This window comes from Pteropus alecto, unplaced genomic scaffold (assembly GCF_000325575.1).
Source record: "Pteropus alecto unplaced genomic scaffold, ASM32557v1 scaffold7, whole genome shotgun sequence".
In the NCBI taxonomy this organism is placed as follows: domain Eukaryota; kingdom Metazoa; phylum Chordata; class Mammalia; order Chiroptera; family Pteropodidae; genus Pteropus; species Pteropus alecto.
The window spans coordinates 13,137,146-13,146,725 of record NW_006494614.1 but is presented as its reverse complement, the minus strand read 5'-3'; the positions used below and the strand labels follow the sequence as shown (position 1 = coordinate 13,146,725).

The 9,580-nt window shown below is 43.2% G+C and overlaps 1 protein-coding gene across 1 annotated transcript in view; it reads left to right on the top strand.

Moving 5' to 3' along the window:
• The first annotated feature begins 2,112 nt into the window (after window positions 1–2,112).
• Window positions 2,113–9,580, top strand: part of MRAP2 (melanocortin 2 receptor accessory protein 2) — a 40,461-nt gene continuing 32,993 nt past the window's right edge. Inside the window, exon 1 of the mRNA XM_006926343.3 lies at window positions 2,113–2,279. The gene's annotated coding sequence lies outside the window, so the exon portion shown is untranslated. The remainder of the gene's footprint in view (window positions 2,280–9,580) is intronic.

The window sequence follows — 9,580 nt, the reverse complement described above, 5'->3', positions numbered from 1 at the left end:
CAGTGAAGGTGTGTTCTTGTAGTTTCATTTATGAACCAGAAACTACTCATGAAATATCCACTGGTGTGGAGAAATTAAATATAAAGCTGACCTAGGGAGGAATAAGAGGAGACTATTTTAGAGTTAACTCTAAAATGACAGGGGCTATAAGTAAGGTATCAGATTTTAGAGTAAGAGTTTTTTTGTAACTGAGGCAATGAGGAAGGCTTCCTGGAAGAAGTGACATTTGAGATGGCCCTTGAAGGTAAGGCCGGAAGCTATTGCTGGCACTGGGCACGGTGGGGTGAGGGAATGAATGCAGCCATGGAGAGGCACAGATACTTAGGAGAGAAATGGGAGCTCTGCCACCCTGTTGATGTTTCTCCCACCGGGTGCTGCAGTTTCAGCCTCTGCAACTGATGGTTAGTGGCCTTTCTACATAGTACAACGTGCCCTTGTTCTCTGCCTCAAGGGCCGTTGGCACTCTGCCCCCAAAAGGCCATCTGATTCTGACTGCTAAGGCAAAGACTGGCCTGTCTGCACTGCTGCCTTTTAGCAGCAGCAGCTCTGTCGCTCTGCATGTTCTCTCTCTCCCCCCACCTCTCTTCCTCTCTCTTCTTCTCTCCTGAAATTCTTATGCCCCCGCCCCTTTCCCCTTTGGCGGCCATCAACTTGTTACCTCTATCTATGGCTCTGTTTCTGTTTTATGTCGTTTGATCATTTTTATTTATTTATTTATTTTAGATTCTACATGTAAGTAAAATCATGCAGTACTTGTCTTTTTCCGTCTCACTTATTTCACTTAGCATAATACCCTCTAGGCTCCTCCGTATTGTCGCAAATGGCAAGCTTTCATTCTGTTCCTTCCTTCCTTCCTTTCTTCCTTCTATTGCTCTGCTCTCTGACCAGCTTTACCACACTCTGCTGACATGCAGTATAGGTTCTACTGCCTTGGTGATGAATTACATTCCCATGAACAGGAATGTGCAATGAAATCAATGTGGAGAATTAGGAAAGGACTAATGAGTTTCATCAAAGATGGTTAAATTATGTCACCTAGAATTAAACTGCCTGTGGATGCAGCTGAGGAGTATGCATACAGCTGTAAAGATGGTTTGCAAAATATTTTATTTTACATGTAATAATGAAACTAGCTTTAAAAAAAAAAATCAATGAATCTGATGTCATTTCCAGGAATCCTTTTCTGGCACCAGGAGACTGAGTTAATCATATAACTGCAAGCCTGTATGGGTGCTGCTTCTGCTGCATTTCCCCTACTGCAGTATGGTCTGCTTAAGCTGGGTACCAGGCTTCCTGAGATTGAAGGCAAGTTCCTCTGTTTGCTATTATGTGACTGGGCAGTTCATTTAATCTCTTTAAACTACAGTTTCCTCATCTGTGATTGGGAATGGTAATAACACTACCTGATAAAGTAACTGTGAGCTGTAAAAGAAGTGACCCATACGATAAAGAACATCAGGGCGTGGAATACGTTCTCTCCAGATACCTGCGTAACTTGTTGGCTCATCTTAAGTTCTGTACTCAAAAGGTATCATTTTTCTCTACAGCACGTATCGCTATTTTACATACTATATATTTTACCTATATTTATTGCCTGTCTCTTCACTAGAATATAAGCTCCAGGAGGCCATACACCTAGTGCCCAGATCAGTGTCCGGTATAGAATATGGACTCGATAAATATTTACTGGGTGTGAGGAATGAGCCACATCTGGTAACTTGAAACTACTCCCAGCCCAGTCCTATTCTTTGGGGGCCCTGTTTGGGGAGACATTTGACTGACTGTTGGCATCTGTATGTACCAGGCAGCAGGAGGAGGTACTAAAATTGAGGTAGTAATTTAAATAGTGATGGAGGCTCCAGCCGGACTGAACTTGAACTCAATGCTAATTTTTTTTCATGAATCTCACTCATGCTGTCCCACTCCTGTGTAATTCAAACTTGGCTCGAGGGACCCACTGCAGAGCTTGGGGAAGGTGGAGTATAAAGAATATTCTCATATTCCTGTTCTCTTTCCTCCTGGCAGGGTCTTACCCACACTGTGAGTGGAGGGCAGCGTTATCAGAAGACAGTCCTGCAAAGCTCGTTTCCTCTTGGTCTTGGCGTCCTCGAGCCGGGGAGGCGGCCCCTGCACCCCGCACCGCCCCCGGTCGGGAGCGCGCATTCCCGCCCCGAGCACCGCAGCGCCGGGAACGACTAGCCCAGACCTGGGCTACCAGAGGAGGCAGCGCCGGACGGTGCTCAGAGCAGCGGCGCCCGTGGGCCGGGGCGGACCAGCCGGTAACCGCGAGCGGGAGGGGGCGCCCAGGGACGCGCAAAGCTAGGGCGCAGGGTGCGTGAGGTCTCGCCGAAGGCAGTCGGGCTCGATCAGGTTTGGGGTGGTTTTAGTTTGGGATTTTTTTTGGGGGGGGGTGGGGAGGATGGGAGTGGGATGAAGAGAACTGGGGTTTGAGGGTGCCCAGGGGAAGAGTGGGGTCCCCGTGGAGAGCAGCCAAGTTTAAAACCTTTCTTCTGAGCCAGGCAATGTGTTTCCCGTCGGCGAGCGTTGCAAAAGACTGGAGACAGGGGCGCTAGGGGCTTGGGTGGGTTTCCTCCTCTCTGCTGAGGAGGGTCGAGTCACACCTGAAGGTAAGAAAACTTTCCATGCCCTGCCCGCTTGCCCCTTTGTGTTCTGCAACTGAGAAACCCTTTCAGTGCGGGGTCCCTGCGGGTCAAGGCGAAATGAACGCTCTGTTCTCTGACCCGGGGTGCGTGTCCCTGCAGTGGGCAGGGTTCTCAGAATGAACCCTGCTTGACAGTGCATTCATTTTGTTTGTACTGGGGAGCCTGCGTCCCGTTCGTTTTACTGATTAGAGAGAAATATTGGGTTTGTTTTTCTCCCTTTTGCATTCTTTCCTTGTAATTAGTTAAGGAAGACAAAGAATCGCCTCATTAGAGACTTGTTTTGAGGTTTTGTGGTTTCCGCAGCAGTTTAGATGAATGGAGGAATCTGTTGTTACCCTGGATTTAATCTGACGACAATATAACACTCCGTGGTCTTCTGAAAGCAAAGGGAGCTTGGGGGAAGTTTCTGTGCTATTCCAGGGAATAGAAAGGAACACCCATAAATAAATTCTTTAGAAAATCGCAAAGGCAAGCAGCAGTATTTCCAATTTATACGTGAAGAAAATTAGGTCGAGATATTAAATAAAATTTCCAGCTGAATCCCCCAGTTAATAGTGGCGAGCAGGGGTCTGGAAACCAGAACAGTGAGTCTAGTGTCCCTTAGGTGCATCACACAGGGCACATCACCGGGAAAGCAGGAAGGTGGTCTGGGCCTGCAAGGGTAAGGTCCAGAAGGCAAGAGGCCACCATGAGCTGGAGTGCCCACAACAGGGGAGTTTTGTTCTGGTCAGCAAGATAATTCAAGGTTTACAGAAGATGAGGTGATACTAACAGGTGACAGAAGACAGCATCGCTCCCAAGTCTACTTCTTTCTTTTCAAAACGGGAAGGCCAGCCAAACCTCTTTAAAAGGGTCTTGAAGACTAGAACTGGTCTGAGTTGTTCAAGGCCCAAATAATAGACATCTAGAGCATGAAAGTGTTCGCAGTAACCTTTGAGCAGGCTTGAGAGATGAGAGTAGAGCCAGGAGACTTTTCAAAAGAGGGAAACATTAAATCCTGGCAGCATTCCAAAATAAATTATTAAAGATAGCTAGAGATCACCTTAGAAGGAATTTCTGAAGACAATTTATGCCAAACTAACTTATTTCTCTTTTCTAGCAAACTGCTGGTCTGTAGATTGGGGCATGCCAAATCTATTATTTTTCTAATGTGTGTTATCATTCGGTAAGGTGATGATATCAGTGTAGTGAATTACATCAGCACTTTTAAAACATAGAATCAGTAGAAGGGAAGAGAAGACATCTGAGTTCATTGTCTGTGCCAGGCTAAGTATCGTTTTGTGAACCGAGTGTGCGTGTGTGTGTGTGTGTGTGTGTGTGTGTTGTTTTGCATTGTTTATCCTGCTGCTTCTGCTTGGGCATACATACCTATCCCTGGCTGCCTTCATTTGTTCTTTCAGGCTAACCCCACTCTGCTCAGAGTAGGGATCACTTTTTCCTTGCAGATTATTCATCAGCAACCTTCTGGAAAATATAGCCTCCTCCTCCCCGTTTTCCTAGGCCCCCAGATGTTGAGGTATTTTGCTATCAGAATTCATCTCCAAATCCTTTATTGATGACGTTTTAATGTCTTGGTTTGACAGCATCTTGGCTAGTTTTTTCTAATGTATAGTCCCCATTGGTCCTCACAGCTAGATAGCTGTTGTTATTTACATTTCACAAATGGCGGTTCCCAAAGTTAGGGACCTACAAACGATTCAGTCCCTGACACCCTTCTCCATCATGGATAATCTAAAGCTTGTCCTACCTTTGCAGAGACATTTGACAAAGTCTTATACTGTTCCCAAGGATAAGATGGGATTGAAAAGTTCTTTCCTTGTAATTAGTTAAGGAAGACAAAGAATCGCCTCATTAGAGACTTGTTTTGAGGTTTTGTGGTTTCCGCAGCAGTTTAGATGACTGGAGGAATCTGTTGTTACCCTGGATTTAATCTGACGACAATATAACACTCCGTGGTCTTCTGAAAGCAAAGGGAGCTTGGGGGAAGTTTCTGTGCTATTCCAGGGAATAGAAAGGAACACCCATAAATAAATTCTTTAGAAAATCGCAAAGGCAAGCAGCAGTATTTCCAATTTATACGTGAAGAAAATTAGGTCGAGATATTAAATAAAATTTCCAGCTGAATCCCCCAGTTAACAGTGGCGAGCAGGGGTCTGGAAACCAGAACAGTGAGTCTAGTGTCCCTTAGGTGCATCACACAGGGCACATCACCGGGAAAGCAGGAAGGTGGTCTGGGCCTGCAAGGGTAAGGTCCAGAAGGCAAGAGGCCACCATGAGCTGGAGTGCCCACAACAGGGGAGTTTTGTTCTGGTCAGCAAGATAATTCAAGGTTTACAGAAGATGAGGTGATACTAACAGGTGACAGAAGACAGCATCGCTCCCAAGTCTACTTCTTTCTTTTCAAAACGGGAAGGCCAGCCAAACCTCTTTAAAAGGGTCTTGAAGACTAGAACTGGTCTGAGTTGTTCAAGGCCCAAATAATAGACATCTAGAGCATGAAAGTGTTCGCAGTAACCTTTGAGCAGGCTTGAGAGATGAGAGTAGAGCCAGGAGACTTTTCAAAAGAGGGAAACATTAAATCCTGGCAGCATTCCAAAATAAATTATTAAAGATAGCTAGAGATCACCTTAGAAGGAATTTCTGAAGACAATTTATGCCAAACTAACTTATTTCTCTTTTCTAGCAAACTGCTGGTCTGTAGATTGGGGCATGCCAAATCTATTATTTTTCTAATGTGTGTTATCATTCGGTAAGGTGATGATATCAGTGTAGTGAATTACATCAGCACTTTTAAAACATAGAATCAGTAGAAGGGAAGAGAAGACATCTGAGTTCATTGTCTGTGCCAGGCTAAGTATCGTTTTGTGAACCGAGTGTGCGTGTGTGTGTGTGTGTGTGTGTGTTGTTTTGCATTGTTTATCCTGCTGCTTCTGCTTGGGCATACATACCTATCCCTGGCTGCCTTCATTTGTTCTTTCAGGCTAACCCCACTCTGCTCAGAGTAGGGATCACTTTTTCCTTGCAGATTATTTCATCAGCACCTTCTGGAAAATATAGCCTCCTCCTCCCCGTTTTCCTAGGCCCCCAGATGTTGAGGTATTTTGCTATCAGAATTCATCTCCAAATCCTTTATTGATGACGTTTTAATGTCTTGGTTTGACAGCATCTTGGCTAGTTTTTTCTAATGTATAGTCCCCATTGGTCCTCACAGCTAGATAGCTGTTGTTATTTACATTTCACAAATGGCGGTTCCCAAAGTTAGGGACCTACAAACGATTCAGTCCCTGACACCCTTCTCCATCATGGATAATCTAAAGCTTGTCCTACCTTTGCAGAGACATTTGACAAAGTCTTATACTGTTCCCAAGGATAAGATGGGATTGAAAAGTAGACATAAACCAAAGCTCTTCAGAGAGGTAGCAACTACAAACCTGGGAGGATACTCTATGAGATCCATTTTTATATGGATAAGAGATACTAATATTAGAATGTTGAGCTCATAGTGGGGTTGAAGGTCTAGATCTGCATTTAGGTTCAAAGAGTAAATTTAAAAAGTAAAGGATGGAGTGGCCCCTCTGATTAGCACTTTATGTGAGAGAAAAAAACATGGGAGTTTCAATGGCACACCAAGTTTTCATGGAACCACAGTGTGAAGTTGCTGTTCCATAGCAAACTTGGGTTATATTGATTAGGACAGGCATTTTTAAATAGATATTTGTATGGAGCTTATTATGTGCCAGGCACGGTTATGCTTGTTTCACAATTTGATCTCAGTCCCTGTAATAACCCCATGAGTAGTGAATGTAATTATCACCATTCCCATTTCTCAGATGAAAAGGCTGAGGCACAGAGGGATTAAGTAATTTTCCTAAGATTACATAACCAATAAGCAGTAGTGCTACGAATACAACTTGAGCCCTTCACTACTTTGGCATTTGGGTCAAAGGAGCCCACGTCCACTCAGTGTCTCATTTTGGGTTGCCCCTTTGTGGAAGACAGAGACCAACTTCAAGATATCCTGAGGAAGGCGACCTGGATGACAAGGGTCTGAATAAGGAACGGGAAGCATTTAACTTGGTAAAAAGGAGCCTTGGCCAGCTATGATGTCAGTCCTCAGATATCTGAAGAAGGGAAGTAGGCTTGGTCTCATAGGAAGATCACACCAAAGCTGGGTGGTCTTCTGTCAGGAATGAGGAGATTCTATGCTGGGTGAGAGGGGTGTTGAATTTTGTGTGTCTGAATGCCCCCTTTCAGTGTTCAAATTCCTTAATTTTATTAGATATTTAAGAGTAAAATGAACTTTAAAAAATAACTGGAAATTAAAAGTGTATCCTAAACACTTATGTGTGTGTATAAAACAGGGTATTAAATCAAAGTTTTGACTGAGACAAACATTCTTATGTGAAATTCCATAGAAAAGTGCCAGACTGACCATGAAGAAGAAAATTCAATGTAGATGTTTGAGGACTTTTCCATAACTCACGAAACACTGGTCACTTTAAGAATGTAAAGATTGAGAGTGGAGACTTTGTTAAAGAGATTTCTATTTTCATTTCCTTTGTCCCAAACCTAGTTTGGGGGGCCTTTTGTGGGACTACTAGTTGAGCTATACATGTATTTCCTGCATTGGGACTACAGGATCACCCACTTTCCCAGAGTTTGTCAGGGTGAAAGATGGCTGAGGATGTCCTGAGGACTAGATGGGGCCGTGTGGGCAACAGGGCTGACCCAGGCCACTCTAAATTTAGCCCAATAGTGAGAGCACAGCAGCAGCTAGAGTTTCCAGAAATCCAGAGGCTAATTAATGCAGGAGTGAACAGTCAGTTGAAGGAAAAGGAATATCAGTGAAGCACCCATACAGAGTTTTTAAAGATAATTAAGACAGTCCTGTCTTCTTGCTTTGATCTTGGAGGAGGGAGAAACTGTTCAACAATTGAACATAAGCTGGAGAAAGAGAAAAGAGGTCAATTGCCCCCCAGTCCCTGTAGGAGACCAGCATACAGAAGGACCTAGACAACTTAGGGCAGGAGATTTAGTGTTATAACCAGGCTGGAGTTTCTTTTGTTTCAAGACTGCACGTGTTCATTCTTCTGAGACTTAGAAGTGGTTGTCTGAGCAGAAAAGTCTGGGACCGCTCACATGTTTATCTGAGGCAGAGAGGATGAATCTGCTGAATGCCTTTTAAGAGGCAGCGGAAGAGAAAATTAAAATTGTTTGATCAGGTCCCACAAGTTCTGCCAGTTCAGCATATGGCTTATATATGATTTGGTTGAAATAGTAAAGAGTAGCAGTCTGTTTGCTTGATATTACGTAAACTTCAGACAATGGAAGAATTAGAGGTAGGAGTATTGAGAAAAGGGAAGGAAATATTTACTTGCTGGGAGTGCAGAGAGTCAGGCTTCAGAAAACTGGCTCATCATATGAAAACACAATAAACGCTGGAAAGAAAATAACCCATAAAATTACCAGGGTTCTCAAGTGTACATTAACCTGTTGTTCATGGTTGAAAACTTTTTTACATGATTATCATATTTCCCCAAAGTCACGACATATCTTCAGACATTCCCATAGCAAACAATCAGGGAAAAAATTATTTTTTCGTAGGGAATCAAGCTTATGGGACATGTTCAAGGTTTTATTATTTTGGAGACCAGCTTTAAGACAGGATGATCATGTTATTTCTGGTTTATTTCGGGGTGCAAAGTGATTTTTTTTTCATGACTGGAGTACGAGAAGTGCTTAATCCTGTTGGAAAGAGGGAAGTATGCATTTTTGCTTTTCCTTTTTTGCGAACGTGATTCTTCATTATGATGCTGCTGAGATGTGAAGTAAAAAAGCAGAAACTGAGAATCTATGATGCTAAAATTAGGAATGTTAAAGTCTGAGTTTAATTGTTGCTTGTGTTTGTGTTACTAAGATTTATGCAATATTTGCCTGACTAGAGAACATTGCTAAGTTTCATAATGCTAAAAGTAAAAATAACTTACCAGCTTCAAATAATTATTCTCCTCAAAGGTGCATTTGTTTTTCTCGTGCATGTCCTTGGTAACAGAAAAAGCAACAATCAAAAGCAAAAGCGGAGCAGGCCGAGGGAGCAGTTTCTGACAGGTTAGCTCTGAAGTTGCCTGGTTGATGAGGGAAGAAAAATTAGGAGATGAGGGAGGATACGTGGTTGTAAACATCACCTGTCTTTCTGTACATCTTTGTATAGATTTTCCCAGAAAGTATAATTCTGTCTTGTGTAAAAAAGGAATAAAAAGAAACATTTAAGATAAAGATCTGGAAACTATATCATGTAAGCCTACATATATTCCTACCAAAGTTTTTTTTTTTAAAGTTTCCACTAAATTACCTCAACAGGAGAAGAGAGTTAACCCATATTTCTGGGAGTCGAAAGCAGTGGCCAAAGCTTCCAGAAGCAAGTGTGTGTTTATCTTGAACATTCATTTGATATTTGCAGTTCGCTCTGTAACATTATCTGTACTTGTTTAATACAAAAGTAACTCTCCAAGTCTTCTCTTAAAATTGATGCTCCAAGAGTACCAGGTATACCTGAGGCTCTGAGGTTTATTTGGCATTCTGTGACTCAGGCAAGCAGATGGGGGAATCTGCTTTCTGCCCCTTACTTTACCAGGCCCTCTTTGGCTCTCTTCTGGCTGGACCCTTCTGTGCAAGTTGAGGGGGCTCCAGGGTGCCTGGAGCCTGACTGCATTTGCTCTGGTTTTCTTGTAATCGGGGCTTGTACTAAGGTGGCAGTGGGTGAGGTAGGTGGAGAAACTGGAAAGGCACACCTCCTAGGTGAAGAATCCCACACCCAGGAGGATAAAATGATCATTAGAAAATGTCTCTTTCTTGCTGCTCTGTTTCTACCTCTTAAATAAACCACTGCATTGGTTTAAATTCCTTTTTCTGTGGAA